This window comes from Eulemur rufifrons, chromosome 18, assembly GCF_041146395.1.
Source record: "Eulemur rufifrons isolate Redbay chromosome 18, OSU_ERuf_1, whole genome shotgun sequence".
NCBI classification, from domain to species: Eukaryota; Metazoa; Chordata; class Mammalia; order Primates; family Lemuridae; genus Eulemur; species Eulemur rufifrons.
In genome coordinates, this window is record NC_091000.1 from 37,349,058 (window position 1) to 37,367,956 (window position 18,899).

General features: G+C 32.1%; 1 protein-coding gene across 3 annotated transcripts in view; it reads right to left on the minus strand.

Annotated features, from left to right (window-relative positions):
- The window catches only part of FBXW7 (F-box and WD repeat domain containing 7), a 180,892-nt gene that overhangs the window by 39,609 nt on the left and 122,384 nt on the right, over nucleotides 1-18,899 (minus strand). The window contains exon 1 of one of the 3 annotated variants that reach the window (XM_069492935.1): nucleotides 2,831-2,880. The exons of the other annotated variants lie outside the window; for them this stretch is intronic. The gene's annotated coding sequence lies outside the window, so the exon portion shown is untranslated. Of the gene's footprint in view, nucleotides 1-2,830; nucleotides 2,881-18,899 lie in introns of those variants that run through there. 3 annotated transcript variants of the gene reach the window in all.

Sequence of the window (18,899 nt, forward strand, 5' to 3'; positions counted from 1 at the left end):
CTTATTTCACTAATTCAAAATATTTATTGACTGCCCATTCCATATTGGTGCTAGGCCAGTTAATAAACAAAAATAACACTTGGTTCTTGCTCTAGAAAGTGTACATCATAGTGATCTTTAATCAATTCTTTATTTATTTTAGTGCAGCCTGCTTATTCTTTAAGTATTCAAGTCTTTGATGTAGCTATCGAGTAGGGAAGAACTTAGTAATCATGCCCCCACTACATTTAAAAGGGGGGATTCTTTTAGAAACATCAATTTAAATTTTAAAGCAATTACTATATATATAATTGAACAAATTGCATTGTTTGCTTTCAAAAAAATCAAGAATGACGTGACTAGCATAATGTTTAAATAATCCCCTACCTTTTCAGGAGATCCCGTATGACTCTGAAGATTTGGTAAATAAAATTTGAGTACAAAGACTGCTGGAAATAGGTGGGTCATGAATAGGGTTTGACATAATTTTGCATGTCATGGAAGTATTTTCCAAATCACTTAATTTGAAAAGGTGTCTGACATATAGTAGTCTTTTATTTGCAGTGAACTGTAAGACCAATGGTTAGCAGCACTTTGATATCTCACGGTTATTGTGATAGAAATATATTATTTACAAATTCATTTTCTTTATTAAAAAATTATTTTGTTTAAAATACTTATTTATAAATACTTGAGACCGCCAAATGTTTAAAAATGAACTTTGAAAGTTTGTCATACTTGACACATGACTCTAAAAACTTCTTTATGCAGGATGAATATCATGAGTTTCCCACCAGTCACATGAAGGCATGGTATCTAATGACAGAATAACTACTTAATATACATTACAACTTAATTAAGAATTGCTCTAGATCTGAACAAGCGCATACAATTGTGGCCTGTTGAGAACTGCTACATGTTGATTTGAGAACTTTTAAAACTAAATCTTTAATTTTTTTAAGTTTATGAGTCAATGTATGTTCATAATTCTGTAACATAAAAAAATCCTATGAGTAATAGTTTAAATCTACCCCAAAGAATATAAATTCAAAGCTAGTAAAAAGATGTTGAACTTTAGTATAATCTTAAAATTCTAATATTCTGTTACTCTTTAAGAGAAAGACAGACACATAAATTCCCTTCTTTATTTTAAGCCTTTCAAGTTATTCAGTCAAGAGACAAAATAACACATTAAGAAAGAACTTAGAATATTTTTCAAGAGATGATAAATGAAGACATGTTAAACATCATGATCATAACATAAACAGCAAAGATTAAAATTAAATGGTATTTTCTAAGATATTTTTACTCATCTGGTTTTTATTAAATAATTGCAATACACAGATTTTATTATACTAAGATATAATTTACCTCCCACCAACTCATTTATTTCAAAGACTTTAACTTTGGGAAATTCACTACATTTGTTTATAGATAGGTAGCATAGGGAAAACTAACGACTGCGAGAACAATTTATGGTGAGCCTCTAACCCCAAATTCCATTATAATATTATCGGTCTCATCCAAATGAATCCTCTGAGTCATATAATGGTTCTCTATTTTCTAAACAATGAAACAAGAGGAGGGAAAAAACTAAGCAGTGATTCAAATGTTGTATTTTTGGATCTAGATCTACCACATTTGAGAAATATTTAGCCAGGGTTACTAAAAGCCAGGCACTATGCAAAAACAATGTAAAATTGAGCAAGATGTAGTCTCTACCCTGGAAGAACTCCCAGTTCAGGGGGAAGGACAGCTAAGTCAATAGAAAATGACAAATCAATGTGATTGATAAATGAAACTGCTCAATTTATATGACAATATGTAGAGCAAGAAGTAGGAAGAGAAGTATATTCTCAGGAAATGCATACAGCAATATTTTAAACCAAAGAATAAAGGAAAAATAAACACTAGATTTTAAACTGACTTGAGTGCTCTTTCAGTGACCACTATGAAAGATGCTGTAAACGTCATTCCAATCTGAATAAGCAAATCGTTTTTAAAAAGATGTTTTCTTAAGAAAACGAAGTATACAGGGAAGGGGACTTATTATATACCAGGCACTCTTCTAGGTGCTTTACTTATATTAACTCAATGAGATTGTATAACAACCTTCTACAGAAAGTACTATTATTATCCCTCTTTTACAGACGATGAAAGAGGCACAGAGAGTTTAAGTAACTTCCCCACGGTCACATGACAATTAAGTAAGGTAGCCAGGATTTGAACACTGGTAGATCTTGGTCTTCGGTTTATAGAAAATGAAAATAGGGTTCTCTATACACCATGCAAGAAATATTGGCACTTAAAAAGTCTCTAGGATGTTTCTGAGCCATTTCAGTATGCAAATGTGTGATGTGTGCATGAAATCTGTCCTACAGCCACCACAGACAGACACAACAGAAAGAAGAGACAAATTAGGCAGCTAATTGTATACTCTGATACACTTTACTTCTGGGAATCTACCATGAACAGCTTGATAAAGAGTTAATACACTACTGCCAATGCCTCCTTGGTTAAGAACTGCTCATTTTTGCCACTATATTGAGGCAAGGCAATCATCAGTGAGCATAATGGAAGAAAGTCTGATGAAAAACTGCTCACAAGAACATGTGGGATTTGCTTCCTTTTCCCAATCCCCCTAAAAACTTCTATGTCTTTCTATGTCACTCCTTCATGTCCTATGCTTTATTTCCTTAAAACATGAAGTAATAGAAGAGACCTGAGAGCAGAAGACACCAAAGGATCTCCAATGGACTGTTCTTTCAAAGGAACAATTAGGTTTTCTCCCCTTACCAAATAATCTAAACAATACGGAAAAGTGGCAAAAGTTATATATCATAACACTTACTGAAGAAACTTCTTCAAATGTTCTTTGTCGATTACTCCAACCCAAATACACTTAGCAGGGGGCCATGACTTCTACTTTAATTTTTTTTAGTTTAGTACACAGCCTAAAAATACTTCACTTATTAACTAAGTAGTAACATATTCACAGGATTTTCCCACCAAGTACATACAGAACATGCTTTTCAGTATGTGGTTATGACATTGGCCCTGTTTCTTAATTTCATCACACATGACCTTTTGCTAAAAGCCAATCCATCTTTAATAAAAGTCAATTTGATCCATGTGATTATCATTTCCTAGCAGTAAACATCAGTGTTGACACATGCGTATCTCTCTTGTGAGTCTATCCTATACTTTATTGTTCCAACTATATCTAATTATCTTTATTCTAACTAGGATATATATTAGTTACAACAAATGTAGATTTATATGGTTATTTTACTCTCCACAGATACTCTCATTCATTCAATATAATATTTATTTGGGTGTCCATTATATATAAGCTAAACTAAGTTCTGTCTCTGTTTCATGGCTAGAGTTTACAATATAGTAGGGAAGTAAGATAATGAAACAAAACAAAGCAAAACTGCAACTGTGGTAAATGCTACAGAGCATTAGAAGAGAATTAAGGATGTTGAGGTTTTGATCTAATCTGTGGGTTCAGAGAAGGCTTCTTCTCTCTGAATGAATGACCGAGCTAGGTTATGGAGGGGTGGGGGCACCACTTATGGCTCGAGGGCACAGAATAAAGGTACTATGGCAGGTGCAAGATGAGGCTAGAGAAGGAGGCAAGGGCCAGATTACGAAAGACCTCAGAAAGGATTTTAGTCTTTACCGTAAGAGCAATGAAAAGCTAATGCTGGATGCTAGTCAAGGAAAAGACATAGTCAGATATATCTCTTGAAAAATCATTCTGAACGTAATGCTAAAAGCAGAATGGAAGTGATTGAGAACGGATGTGGAAAGACTATGTGAGGAAGTTATTCCACTAGACCAGGTAAGAGATAATGGAGGCATAGACTAGCTAGGTAGAAATAGAGATGCATAGGAGTGAACAGTTAAGAGATATTAACATTTAGGACATAAAACTGATAGGATTTGGTGACAGATTATGGGATGTAAGACGAGGAAGGTATCAAAGATGATACCAGGTTTCCTACTTGTGCAACTGGATGGAAGATGATAGAGGACACTGAACAAGGATCAGGTTTTTTGTTTGTTTTCTGGGGGACAGGGGTGGGGAGAATCTTAAGATGTCTTGGAGATATCCAGGTATCCAGTTATCATGTTCCAACTGGTTCTGCAGGCCAGAAGAAAGGTCTGGGTTGGAGATAAAAATATGAGAATCATCTGTATATAGACCATCTCCAGTTTCTTCCCAGAGCTACCTCCTCCTCATTCTAAAACTGTCAATCACACCACGTGAAGTCAACACCTTGTCACAGCATGAGCACATTAATTATTTGTTCATCTTCCCCATTAGACTGTAAGTTCCATGGGACCAGTAACCACTTCTATTTTGATTCTTGTTATATCTCAGCTTCTCACATAGTTCCTGTACATAGTAGGGTATTAATAAACAATATTTATATGAGATAATTAGCAATGTAAGACATACTCTAATCAACAATGGCAGAGCTACAAAAATAAATGAAATGTTAATTTTCAACATAATTTGAAAAATTTATGATTTTCAGAAGAAATGATGCAGGTGAGCAATACATTTTACATATTTATCATATTATTAATTTATTATATTATGCTATTTATAATATTTTATATATTTATATATTTCTCCCCTCAGGGAAATGTAATAAAATAATTCTAGGTATTTATCAGTTATACAATTCAAATATAACTTAAATTAGAAGGAAATATACAGTTTGATGTGCAATAAAAATGCAATTTCATGGTTTAGGACTTCCTGTTCCTTTAAAAATTCCCAGTGGAATATAAACTTTTACTACTAAAAGGAATACACAGTTTTAACAATGCTTCTTTAATATACACTATTTCCCACAGATCTCACTTATTTATTCAAAGGTATTTACTTAACAGAATGCACTTTGTACCTCCATTTCACTATCACGAAATCTAAAGCATGAGAGTTTGAGTTACCAAAAGTGTTATTACCAATATTACCTTAAAAATTTTAGCTATACTGCATATATTTCAATCCCTGTGAACAAAACAAACCAAGTTCCATTTCCTTTAAAATTAAATTGAATACTGCATGTTTTACACATAATTGCTTAGCTTTATTTTGCTTTAGTTGTTTTTACCACCATCTCCCATTGAGACAGGATGTATCAAGAAATACTACAGTTAATGAAAAAGTGTCAAAAGGACTAAGATCCCACTAAAATACCTTTTTTAAAAAAAACTATTGATAGTTTTTTCAATTATATTTCATCACTTTGGTTATATGAAAAATATTCAAGGAATAATTTTAACAATAGATAGATTTCTGGGCATACCATTCACTTCTAACTTTGAATAAAGATAGAATTACCTTAATTTAGTCTTCAACACAGTCAACACTATACATAAAGATTTCCAAATCTCCTTTGGTTTTCATCTTCTAATAACTATTCTAATATATCAAAACTGAAGAAAGTTACTACATTTTCTCAAAGCTTCTACACTTTTGTATATAGATACAGTCTGGGGATTTTAAGTAAATATATTTAAGACTACGAAAACACTAGTTGATGAGAGACATTAGCTAATAGTATTAATGCTTTTTAAATTATACAAAAGAGAAACAAAAGATAATGAAATAAAGAAGAAAAATGATAAAGATTTTTTGGAGGAGGTTATGGTTTGCCATTTATTACTTTTTTGTATTAGAGTTAATTAATATTCTAAAAATGTCTACAAAAAGCTGAACAACCTCTCAAGCTCTGAATTCATGGCACTGACCTTAGACTTTCTCAGAATGATTTTTAATGCACTCTGTTATTAGTAAAACCTGTTCAAACACATGCCCCATCTGCCAGCACCCCATCTGCAAGAGAGCTTCTTATTCTTGTAGACAGTACAACTTCTGCCTGCTTCCTTCTCTTCTCTACATACCAGCTGTATGGTAATGAGCATGAGCTGAAAAATACTGCATGATAACAAAGCTAATATGAAAACGGCTGAACAACACTTCCCCTCAACGAAGCGGTTGCAGCATGAACATAGCTGATAAGCTATTACACAGAAGTGGGGTGGGGGGGGAGGTTAGAATTTTATTTGTATTTGTGTGGGATGCCTGTGTGTGGGAGAGCATACATGTGTGCATGTTAAATACGGGGTTTCTATATAACTAAAAAGTAAAAAGAACCAAGAGTAGTACAGAGTACCAAAGAAAGGTCTAAATTTCCAAGTACTTTTGTTAAAATCTGTGAACCAGTTCTTTAAATGTTTTAAGTCTCAATTCTTATACAGTAATGGTATACCAGGTGCCATTTTAACAAAATAGCTTTCAAAGATGTTAACAAGTATGTTCCATTTCCTAATTACCAAATTTTGGGAGCTTTAGGGAGAAAAATGGTGTCAGAATTTAAAACCATAATGGAAATTATTTACTAGACACTTGAACAGCTAACATAGTATGTAAATCAATAATCTGTTTTTAATTCTTATACAGCAATTTTTAAAATTCTAATTTAATGGTATTTAAAGCCAACACATTTATTCTGAACATCTGAGAATCTCCAAACAAAATAACACGATGTCATATATCATTTTCTTCATTTAGGAAGACATAATGGGGTTAATTTTTACATATATGATAGTCACACTGAATGAATCTACATAATGTAACTAGAACCAAATCACATTAACTTTTTATGTGCATATCTTCCCATTTAGAGAAGATTAACAGTCACTCAGGAAACTGTTTAAGAAAACTATTTAAAACTGGTGCTGTGAATTTACTTTCACAATTTCAAGAAAACTAAAAATGAAAAAGTATTCAAAATACTAACCATAAGTATGATAATATCAGGATAATTAATTACAGTTTTAACCAATACATCTAAACAAAGTTTTATGTGGGTTGCATAATAGTAACTGAGTTGTCATAAAGATAGTTTCTACAGGTTATTTCATTTTACCCTTACAACAACCCCATGTAGTAGGTACTATTGTTATCTCCATTTTACAGATGAGGCTTAGTAAACGATAGAGCTAAGAACTTAAACCCAGGTCTAATTGATTCTATCATTCATGCTCTTAAGCACTGTTATTGTGATATAAACTTCACAAGGGTGAGGACTTAGATCTGTTTAGTTCACTGTTACATTCTAAATGCCTAAAGCATAGGCTCATAGGAAGTGTTGAAAAGAATGAATAAATAGATGGAAGAGATAATTGCTCAGTTGTTTTAAATGTAAGGCAGGAAAAAAAAGCTACTATGTTTTATAATAAAGTTTATAATAACCTTAATCGTTTTGATATGGGAAAAAATATTTACCAGTTAAAGGATCTTAACTGGGTTAAGGTAATCTAAGTTTTGTTCACTTGTCATGTTGAAAAATTAAGACTTTATAAAAAATTCTCATAATTAAACATTCATTTTGAAAGGTTGGTATAGAAGAAGAGCAAAATTGCACTGATCTTAGTATTTTGCATATTTTTATGAATCCCTTTATTCTCACTTTTATTGTCCAACTATAAAAATGCATTTTTCCTTTTAACTAACTTAACATATTCCTTGACTTCAAATATAAATCAAGCCCATAAGCTTTTATATGCTTTTGTATATGTGAGAACCTGAATTGAAAGAATAGTTTCAACTTAATGGAGTTGTATCAACCATTCTTTTAAAAAGTAAGACATACAGTTACATTTTCTCAAAGAACAAAATTTTAACAGTAACACAGATTTTAAAAACCCACAAATTCAGACAAGATTTACAAAAACAGTACTATACTGCCCCTACATGTTCATATTAGTAGCAACAATGACATTTTAAAATCTAAAGTGATAATGTAGAAATTTCTATGGATTATTGAAAAGCTGTTTAAGCTTACATTGTTCCCAAGTGAACTGTATGAAATCACCCGCACATAAAAATGTAATTAAATATAGAAATAACTCACAAGTTTCAATTTGCATGTGCAAGGCTAGCAAGAGAGAACAAATTTAAGAGAATTTCATCCAACATTAGCACGCATTTTTCCCTCAAAACAGATTCCCTCATCATTACATAAGGATATCATAAAATAATCATAAATGAATGGCTAATTAGCCATGCGCTTTTGTATTTAATATTTAACCTTTTCTGTCTTGGGGGGGGTGTGTGTGTGTGTGTGTGTGTGTGTGTGTGTTTTGTGCCTATATTTATTGGAGGAAGAAAGTTCAACCTAAAAGTCTTGATTTAGTTGTGAGTAAATTCTTAAAGATGTATACGTGGAATTCCCTGTAAAATTATGTTTTAACTATTTACATCAAAATCTTATATGTATAGTGGATCAATGCAATGTTTTTAGCATTATCTACATTTAGAGCTCCTACAACCAAATGACCACTCTGAATTATTCTCTCCCTCAACAAAAACAAATATGCAAATAACGTGAATGTAACAGAATGTGTGTGCTCAAGAAATGGTGTGTCTCTAAAAAAAAAAAAGCTTGCTATTTGGCAGTTCAGCAGCTCCGAAAAATATTCAGTGTAGGTAAACAATTATAAAAACAGTATTAATATTTAAGAAATACTGTTGATTAATGTTTTTCCATTTTCCTAAATAAATTTCAATAAAGTTTATAAATATACACATAAACACATACAGAGATACTACTGAAGTCATGAGAGAAAACTTTTTAAATCTAATATCACATTTTTTAAAGAAACAACATTACCTTTAAAAATTATTTTACATTTCACATTTTAGGAACAAAATACTATATATGCAAATAAAGAGATGTGCTGCATCAATAGGTACTTGTGAAAGGAAATATCTAAACTGTAACTGCTAACATTTAGAATGCTATTATTGGCTTTACCACAAATGGTAATCCTTTCTTCTATTATCTCTGTAGTAAAATTTATATTACATAAAAAACTTAAATTATATCTATCCCTATCTACATATTAATATAAATAAATATAACACAAGTATTTCTACCATAAATTATGCCTACTATTATTTAACTGGTTTATATGTGAGGCACATGTTAATTTATGCAACTTTCCATAGCATCTGGGAAAGGGAAAAGAACTCTAATTCTGACCTGGGAATAATTCAGAAAAAAATCATTAATGTGAGCCTGACTGTATGTTAAAAATTCCAAAAGAAAGTTTTCTTGCAAAAACATGAAAAATAGAATAAGACAATCATATTTATTCTTTCAGAGAGTCAAAATAATATTTCACACTGGATACGACCTAACAGTATTTGAAAACCAGCAGATTATATATTTCAATAAGGTCACCAACAGTCCTATCAAATCAGGTAAAGTGTATATCTATGTAAATGTATGTACATGTATATAGTTATCCATATATAGATATGAAGAAACTATAACACAAATTATCACCAATGGACTTAAAATGCAAAGCATATAATTTAATAAAGGAATCTGATGATACAATGTATATTGGTACAAACTGAACATGCTGCCTTATGCCTTGGAGGACTTCTCAGGGTCACTAAAATGTTAAGTTACATAAAAGGTTGAATTTTTTCATGTTTTGTTCACTAATGTATCCCAAGTGCCTAGAACTGTGCCCGGCAATTAGTAGATTCTTATTTGTTGAATGAATTAATTAACCAACGTTCCTCTGATTTTGATATGTGACCACTGAATGTGGACACTGAAACAAGTCTCTCAGAGACATGAAGGCATTTGTGGCCTCCTAAGGGAAGGTGCTCTGTCTTATTCATCTGTGTAACACTAGCAACACACACAAGGAGTGTGTATAATATGTATTAACAGATTAAAATTAATTAAGTAGTGTTAATTTTCCATGGAAATACTGTAAGAATTAAAAAATGTGGTTGGGGTTCTCTTCCCTCAGTTTAAAGTCTGCTAATGTGAGTTGCATTTTAATCACTGAAGAAAAATAATATATAAGTGCCAAAGTACCACTGTATTATATGGAGTTGCCTATAATTAGGTTAACAAAATTTAGATACTTATCTATATATGTTTTAAACTATTTAAATATGCATATACTTAGAGACTTAAGATAAAGCTTAAGACTACTTTGACTTTTCTAAGTATATTCCATTTTCTATATGTGGGTGACAGTTGTAAAACTCGAAGGTCTATGGAATTAGTTCTATGCTTTTGGGAGATCATTGTGTTCCTAAACGCAGAATTTTTTGGCTTTTAGAGAGGTATATGGTGCACATACTGTGTATTACAGAACACTTCCAGTACATTACACATTAATATTTCTGCAGCAAAATAAATGAATATTCAGAAAATAATAAAGGTGACTGTCTTATGTTAGTTTGGATTAGGTTTTGCTACCTTTATTTTAAAAATTTTAGTTTTCAGACCTTGTTGGATTTCTGGTCTGCAGACAAGGGACTGTGTGGACTTATTTTACACTTGTTTACTTTGCCAGGAGCTTAGTTTATTTTTAGCATATTTTTCATCTGTCTTCCATACTACAAGTCTTAACATTAAGTTAGTTTCTGAAAAACATAACTTAGTTTAACTTTACAAATTTAAATAGCCTTGCCCTGTGATATCAATATTACTAAGCAATTTGTACAAATTATTTAATTAGCAAAAATTTACCTAAAAAACAAATTCATGAAGTTGTTTCCATGCTGATTGCTTTGTATTCATATCTGACAACTCAGGCATAACTCAATACTAAAACATCATCTGATGACAAAAAGTAATGTTATCAGTTATTAGATATTGAGATCATAAATGTAGAAGAGTGAGAATTACATATTTGAGATCCCAGGATTATATGGCAAAAGTTAACTCTTAAAACATTTGGAAACTAATGATCTATTCTTTGCTCAACACATCTTTACTCCAGATCAGTATACCACAGTGGTTGTGATGCTGGAGCAGACTACCTGAGTTAGAATCCCAGCTACAGCATTTACCAGCTGGGGGAGTTCTTTAACCTTCTTACACCTCAGATTCTCATAATAGGTATGATATTAGGTTATTAAGTATGGAATGTCCAATTTCCTTAAGTTTGACAATTGATATCTCTGACATTTCACTTTGACACTTCTTGTGTGTTTTTTATTTTTTATTGTGAAGGTATATCCTCATTCTTTCAATTGCATTTTGGCTTGTGATTATCTTTCAAAATTTTTTTTAGGGCAAGTTTTGTGAAACCGTGGATAAGGCAAAAATTTGTGTTATTTTTTAATATGAGTTCTGTCGTGAAACCAACGCAGCACAGACAGCTCGAAATATCAATGAGGTGTTTGGGAAGGACGTGGCTAATGAACGCTCAGTACACTGATGGTTTGAGAGGTTCCATTCTGGTGATTTTAATCTTGAAAATGAGAGATGTGGGTGACCTGAGACCAAGGTGGATAATGATGGTGGAAAGCTGTAGTGGAAGCAAATCCATCTCAATCTACACGTGAATTAACAGCAAGGTTTGACATTATTATTCCAACAATATTGGACCATTTGAAACAAATGGGCAAGGTAAAGAAGCTGGATAGATGGATACTGCATAAATTAAATGAGCATCAAAAGAGAAATCGTCTCAAAGCTTGCCTTTCTTTGCTGTCACAACATAAAGGCAAACCGTTTCTAAATTGTATTGCTACTTGTGATGAAAAATGGATTCTTTTTGACAATTGCAAGCCTTCAACACAATGGTTGGATAAAGATGAAGTGCTGAAACACAGTCCAAAACCAAATATTCATCCAAAAAATCTAATGGTGTCTGTTTGGTGCTCCAGCACTGGTATCATCCACTACAGCTTCATGAAACTGGGTCAACTGATTATAGTGGATAGCTACTGCAACCAAATGGACAAAATGATGAGGATGCTTGCAATTAAGCAGCCGAGATTGGTCAATAGAGATGGGCCAATCCTCTTGAACATGTTGCAAAAAACAACGCTGCTCAAACTATAGAAGCTCTGTCATCCACCATATTCACGAGATCTTGTACCAACTGACTACTACTTCTTCCAGGCTTTGGACCACTTCTTTCAAGGAAAAATATTCAATTCTCAAGGAGCTGTAGGAAACGCCTTTCACAATTTCATGGCTACTCACTCTACAGGCTTCTTCCATGCTGGCATGAGTGAGCTACCATTAAGATGGCAAAACTGTCGATGCTAAGGCACGTACTTTGTTCAATTGTACTGCTTCTTGTTTGAGATATAATAAACTACACTTTTGATTCAAAATTGGACATTTCATATTTAATGACCTAATACATAATAATACAGCCTACTTCATGAGGTGATTTTAAGGATTAAATGAATTTATGTATAGAAAGTACCTAGCACAATGCCTTCCTGTGTACCAAATTAGACCCTATTCTATTTATCCTATTTTCTAGTCACCAAAACATTAGCATTAATGGTAATATTTATTTTCTGTCTCCCCAAACTAGAATCTAAGCTCCATGAGGGCATGGCCTTTGTCTATCAAGTTCACTAATAGCAACAAGTTCTAGAAAAGTTCTCAATTCTGTTCTAGGTGGTCAATACTTATTTTTTGGCTGACATTACCATTAATAAATGAAGGGCAAAATGTGAGTAATTTGTAGCAGTATAATATGAAAAAAAAAACCAAGATGTGAGCCCAAGCAATAATATACATTCCTTCTGTCTACTACTCCTCTGATCATCTGCTTAGCAAACACCTTCATGTTTTAATTCAGAGTTCCTATGAAGCCCTTCCTGAACCATTTTCACTGAGCCTTGGCCTCATGCTCCCACAATACTTTGTACATAGGTCCATTTAAGCAATTATCCTTTTGTACTATAATTGTGGCCTTACCACTAGACTATAAGATATTTAAAGGTCTGTGATTTTTTTTTTTTTTTTTTTTTTTTTGAGACAGAGTCTCGCTCTGTTGCCCGGGCTAGAGTGAGTGCCATGGCGTCAGTCTAGCTCACAGCAACCTCAGACTCCTGGGCTTAAGCGATCCTACTGCCTCAGCCTCCCAAGTAGCTGGGACTATAGGCATGCGCCACCATGCCCGGCTAATTTTTTGTATATATATATTTTAGTTGGCCAGATAATTTCTTTCTATTTTTAGTAGAGACGGGGTCTCACTCTTGCTCAGGCTGGTCTCGAACTCCTGACCTCGAGCGATCCACCCGCCTCGGCCTCCCAGAGTGCTAGGATTACAGGTGTGAGCCACCGCGCCCGGCCTGGTCTGTGATTTTTCATTTTTGCATATCCATGGGCATGAGGGATAAACATCTTTTTATTTATAGCCAGTGCCTTACACAGTACAAAGAATAAAATCTCAATAAAACTTACAGTTTATATTCTGTTTACTCATGTTTATGCATGAAACATTCTTAAGAAGAAAAAGACTCATAGGATCTAAACTAGAATGGTCTGATATGTAACTAACAATAATTAATTCCCTCATTGATAAATAAGTAGTGGCCATAAAGGACATCAGAGGATCTGGAAATGACTATATTTTCCAAGTCCAATGGAATATATGTGCAAGAAAGAGAAGCTTAGGAAGCCACATTTTAGATTCCTCACTTTAAAAAAAAGGTAACCTATTAAAATCCCTTTCCAAATTTGCTCATACAACCACCCTATCCTCCTTTCTTTTCAAAATACTGTAATTTTTTCACTTTATTCCAGCATTTTGGGATACTTTTGACTCTTAGAAGTACCATCTAAATGACTACACCCTGTGTTTGTTTCTCCGTTTTCAAAATTAGTAAGTAGTAATTACTTTTAAAATTAAGTGTCAAACTGTATCTGAGTTTAGTTAAATTTAGAAAATGAAATATTCAAAATCACAGCTGCACAGTCATTTAAAAACATTTAGTAAACAAAAACATGCCATATTCTTACAGCACAAAAACTCCTTAAAGGATTTTCCAAGTGTAACAGATACTTCAATGAATCAGTCATACAAATATTTATACTAACTTTCTCCTACACATCACTGGTAGCATAAAAAGATATTAAAGATAACCTCTGAATTCTAAGAGTTTATAACCTAACTGAGGACACAAGATATCTATACAAAGTTGTCATATAACACCATGGAGCAGTCCATATAGCATGCCTAAGGACTAAAAGTAATGGCGACAACTGCAGTATGTTTCACTTCAATGGATGAGGACAATAGTGGATGAAGTCAGTGCCTGGAGGGAGCTTTCATTAGAGAGGTAAACCGGACGGTGAGGTCATGGAAAGGATCTGGAGAGACTAGTATGGGGGAGAGATGTATGACGCTGGCTTTTAAAAGGTTTTATACTTCTGTATGTTAAGGAGCCATGTCTATTTCTACATGGCTAAGAGTTCCACGAAGAGATGTTGAGTTTCATGAAATCGCTTTTAGGCATCAGGACATTTTAGAAGAGCAGACTTGCTACAACTTAATTAGCTTGGCTATTAATCATGGCTAGATTAGAATTTTTTTTAGAAAAAGGTAAACCTGCATTGGAGCTAAATGACAAAGCTATGACAGAAATGTAAGGCTAAGTAATAGTGCTATAAGAAATAGACAAGTATTTCTGGCAGCTGCTCTTGCTAGCACGAGAAGTACTCTTATAGTAGAGATTATTAATAGCAATATACTTTGGGAGAGGCTGTCATTTATACTGTAAAGACACCACACTAAATTTCAGAAATGTAGGAGTATAATCTAACATGACAAATAAAAATTGAGACAATCATAAGACTTGCAGTAAAGGCAATATGTGGAATCAATAATAAATTATAAAATCACATATGTGGGTCATCTGTTTAGATAAAAAGACAGATCATAGTTTTAAAACCATGGGAGAAGAAGAAAATTATAGTTCAAAGTAATATAGGTGGACAGGTCTATGGGAAATGATATTTCCCATAAGAAATAAAAAATAAAATCACCATAAGAAACAAATAATTTTTTATTTACACATTTTCTTCATGAAGCCTTAAGTATAAGCATATATCATTAATTTTTCAAAATAAAACAATAAATTCAGTTGATACAAAACCTATGGTAACAAACATGGACACTATCAACTAAGTAAAGTCCACAAAACTTTGCCATGGTAAGAATAAATGTGCTTAATATATGATTTCTTTGTCTTTTAACATTAGACGTCCCTCATATTGTTTTCAATTGGTAAAATTTTTCTGGAAACATTCATCAAGCATCTAAAGAAGTCTATACCCCTTGACCCAATAATTCTCCTTTTGAAATCTGTGTATAGTGATGTGGTTAAGATTTATATATAAAAATGTTCAAAGTAATGGAAAAACAAGCATCACATGTACTCACCAGAAAATTGGTTTCCCTGAACATCACCTAAATACAAATCTGGGAACGACACCAATTGGACATCAGACTGAGGTGGGGGGTGGGGGAGGGGATGGGGGTATGCCTACACAATGAGTGCATTGCGCACCGTTTGGGGAGTGGTAACACTTGAAGGTGCTGACTCGGGAAAGGGGGGGGGTGGGGAAAAAAATATGAAACTGTTGTTTTTAACTTGCATTGTTCACTTAATAATTTATCATGAATATTTCCCATATTATTTCATATCATTGTACAAGAAATAAAAAAAAAATGTTCAAAGTAGGTCACTATCCAATCAACAGTAGAAAAATTATGGTATATTCATATGGCAAAATATATACTTTGAATACATACAGCCATGGGAAAACACTAGCAGTACATTAAAAAATGGATTAAAGTACCAATTGTTTAAAAAATTATATGCTTAAAATTATTTCTGACCAGTAGAATTACTAATAATTTGGGAAACTGTGAAGAAAAATATTTTTCTACATTTTATATATTGAGCATATCTTATAATATTTTAATAAAGAAAGAAAAAGATATTAAATGTTAGAGGGGAAATCAAAATTCACTACATAGCCTTTCAACACAGAGAATTTTGGGGATACTAAATTACTCATTTCAGGAAGATAGTAACTCCCAAATTTGCTTTATCAACAGAGTTTATGATGGTTTCTTTCTGGGGTACATATAAAATCTTCAAATAAATGAAAATTGTTATAGAATAAATAATTAGAGATGTTCCTTTTTGAAACAAAATCAATATAACTGTTTAATAACCTTGGTAGACCTTTGCTTAAAAATTCTAATGGACTAGTCAACAGTCTACTAAAGGAACATAATAAATTAAAATTATATACTGGGTGAACTGAAGATTATATATACAAAAACAACAAACTATGGATGAGATTAAAATTTTGAATATAGATTTGTCTAGTCTCATTGATAACTCAATAATGAAGATATAACTTGAACCCAACATAATATTGTTAAGAAAAGTGCTATGTTGTTTTTGTCATCACTGTTAAGAGTACCAGTTGAAAGAATTGATGAGACTGGTACCACATTGCTATTTGAGGAGTTAATCAGTCAGACACCCTACCATCAGTTGCTGTCTGCCAAACACATCCCTCAGCTTACAAAAAGACAAAGGACAAATGCATACAGTCTGAATATTTCTAGTTTTTTTATTACTAAAATTGTTATATAATCTGTGGGATAAATTTATACTTAAAAAAATCTTAAAAGAGATTATTACACAAGAAATTACATATTTATAAATGGACTGTTTTACAAGAAATTATTTGTAGGTCAACTGTTTGAAACTTTGAGTGTATGTTCTCATAGAAACAGTGTCCAACACCGATAAGCTCCCAGGCTTACCCTCCAAAATAGTAATATAACAGTAGTTGAAAAGTGTTAAGTTCACAAGAAAAAAGTGTATATAGGTCACAACACATAGTAGAAAGAAGAGCTAGTACCTTCAGCATTATGAGTCTTGAGATTAAATACCAGATTTACTATTTACCAAGAAAATTGGGAGAATTAACTTGTTTGGACCTTAGTTTTCTCATCTACTAAATGGAAACAATACTTAACTTACAGTGGTTAACTAACAAATAAACCACTTAAAGATTAAATGAGTTAAAATATAAAAAAATAGATGGAACAGTACCTAGAATACATAGTAGTTTCTTTTTAAATGACAACAATCAATAATAGTATTACTATACTAATAACTACACATTTAGAAGAGAAGTAATAAAAAGCAGTATGTTAAAATGCTAGTGATTAGATACACAAAAATACAATTCTTCTTCACATAACTACAAAAGAATTTGAGAAGAGAAGGATTTTAAAAGAAATGAATGGCTTAAAGCTCCAGTAATCCCAACTAAAAACATACTATAAGCTGAAATTTATATATAAGCCAAAAAAGCAAAAAAAAATTATTTTAGTACTGTTATAATAGTAAAAACCTATTTTTCACTGTTTTTATAAATAATATTTTATTAAAAAACAGTCATGCCCATTTGTTTAAATATTGTCTATGGCTGCTTTCATGCTACAAAGGTAAAGTTGACTAGTTACAACAGAGACTAAGCCTAAAAAACAAAGCCTACAAAATTTACTGGCCCTCTGTAGAAAAAGTTTGTGGACCCCTGATTTAAGATATCACCCATTGAGGACAATATACAGATGTGATATTAACACTTTCTCAAATGACACACAAATATTCTAATTTTATTTCTATTTTCATTTTAAAGAAAAATAATTTTAAGTATGGTATTTGGAATAGAACTTGATATAGAATATAATCACTATGAAATTATTTTCAGTTACCAGAAATCTCAGTTATGTTTCACTTCTCCCTGAGTTCCTGGGTTTCAGATGCACAAGTCCTTGTCCCACATCTGTACCTCATCCTTCCCACAAAAGCACTACCCCACATTCTTAGTCTTCTGTGTTGCTGAGGCCTATGCTACATAAACTCAAGAATATCTGAGGCACTCTAAAAACGATATCTATAAACAATCATAGTCACCAGATATCTTTTTTAAAGTCCTATATAAACCAATAATTTCATGTCATTTGGAAATTTTTACCAAATTAGTTAAGCTGAAGAATAAGTTTAAGAGAATACTGTAAATGCTTAAAAGTGCTCCAAATAAATACAAAATGAGCTAAGAAATGAGGTTTAAACATTAAAATTATATTTTCTTTCAACATACTATTATTAAATGTAGGATGCATCACCCTTTCTCTTATCACTAAAAAAGGAAAAACTACTGCCAGGTAAGCTATGAAGTTCCATTAAAACGGATTTTTATTTCAGGTATGTTTAAAATATCAAAAAATTATATATCTTAGGGTTTACTGGTATAACCATAATTAGGCATTCCTATTTCAAAGGAAAAATAAAATAATTTCCCAGTTATCTTATACGTTAAATAACTTTTTCTTATAAAATCTCTCTTCTCCAAAAGAATAGTTTTTGGGTTTTTTCTAATTGTTAAAAGTTATATTCCAAATTTTCCTCATACTAAGAATAACCTGTAGAACTTACTTTTAACAAGTATTCTAGCTAATATTTATGATGAGGAAAGTGAGAAAATATAAACAAATTATGAGGACCTTACCACTAAAAACATTTTCATTTAAAGGTAACTAACAGCTAGATTGCTATCTATTCACTGTTGTTAGTATTAAATCCAATGCTTAAATAGTATCTCAGATGAGATATCAGAATAATTTATATAATAATAAATTAACCATCAGTACTAATATTATACTTCATACTAACATAAATGAATTTCCTGAAAACATCTGAAGACATATAAATTGAAGTTATGTTATGACTACTATATTAAAGAATTTTTCACTATTTTCGAGCTCTTATTTTGTGTAAAACATTAACCAATCATGTAAACATTAACTTGATTCTGCATCTATAAATGGAGGGACAGTATCATGTTTTTCTAATTTTAATAGATCAAGACTGCATATAGTTTTTTCAGCAATAACTATTCGTTACATCCAGCTCATTAGTTGGAAGAAAAAAATGGCCTGCAAAATACAGAAGACTATCTGCTTTGCTACTTTGTCATCAAGGTACACAGCAATCTGTTTGAAAGAAACTA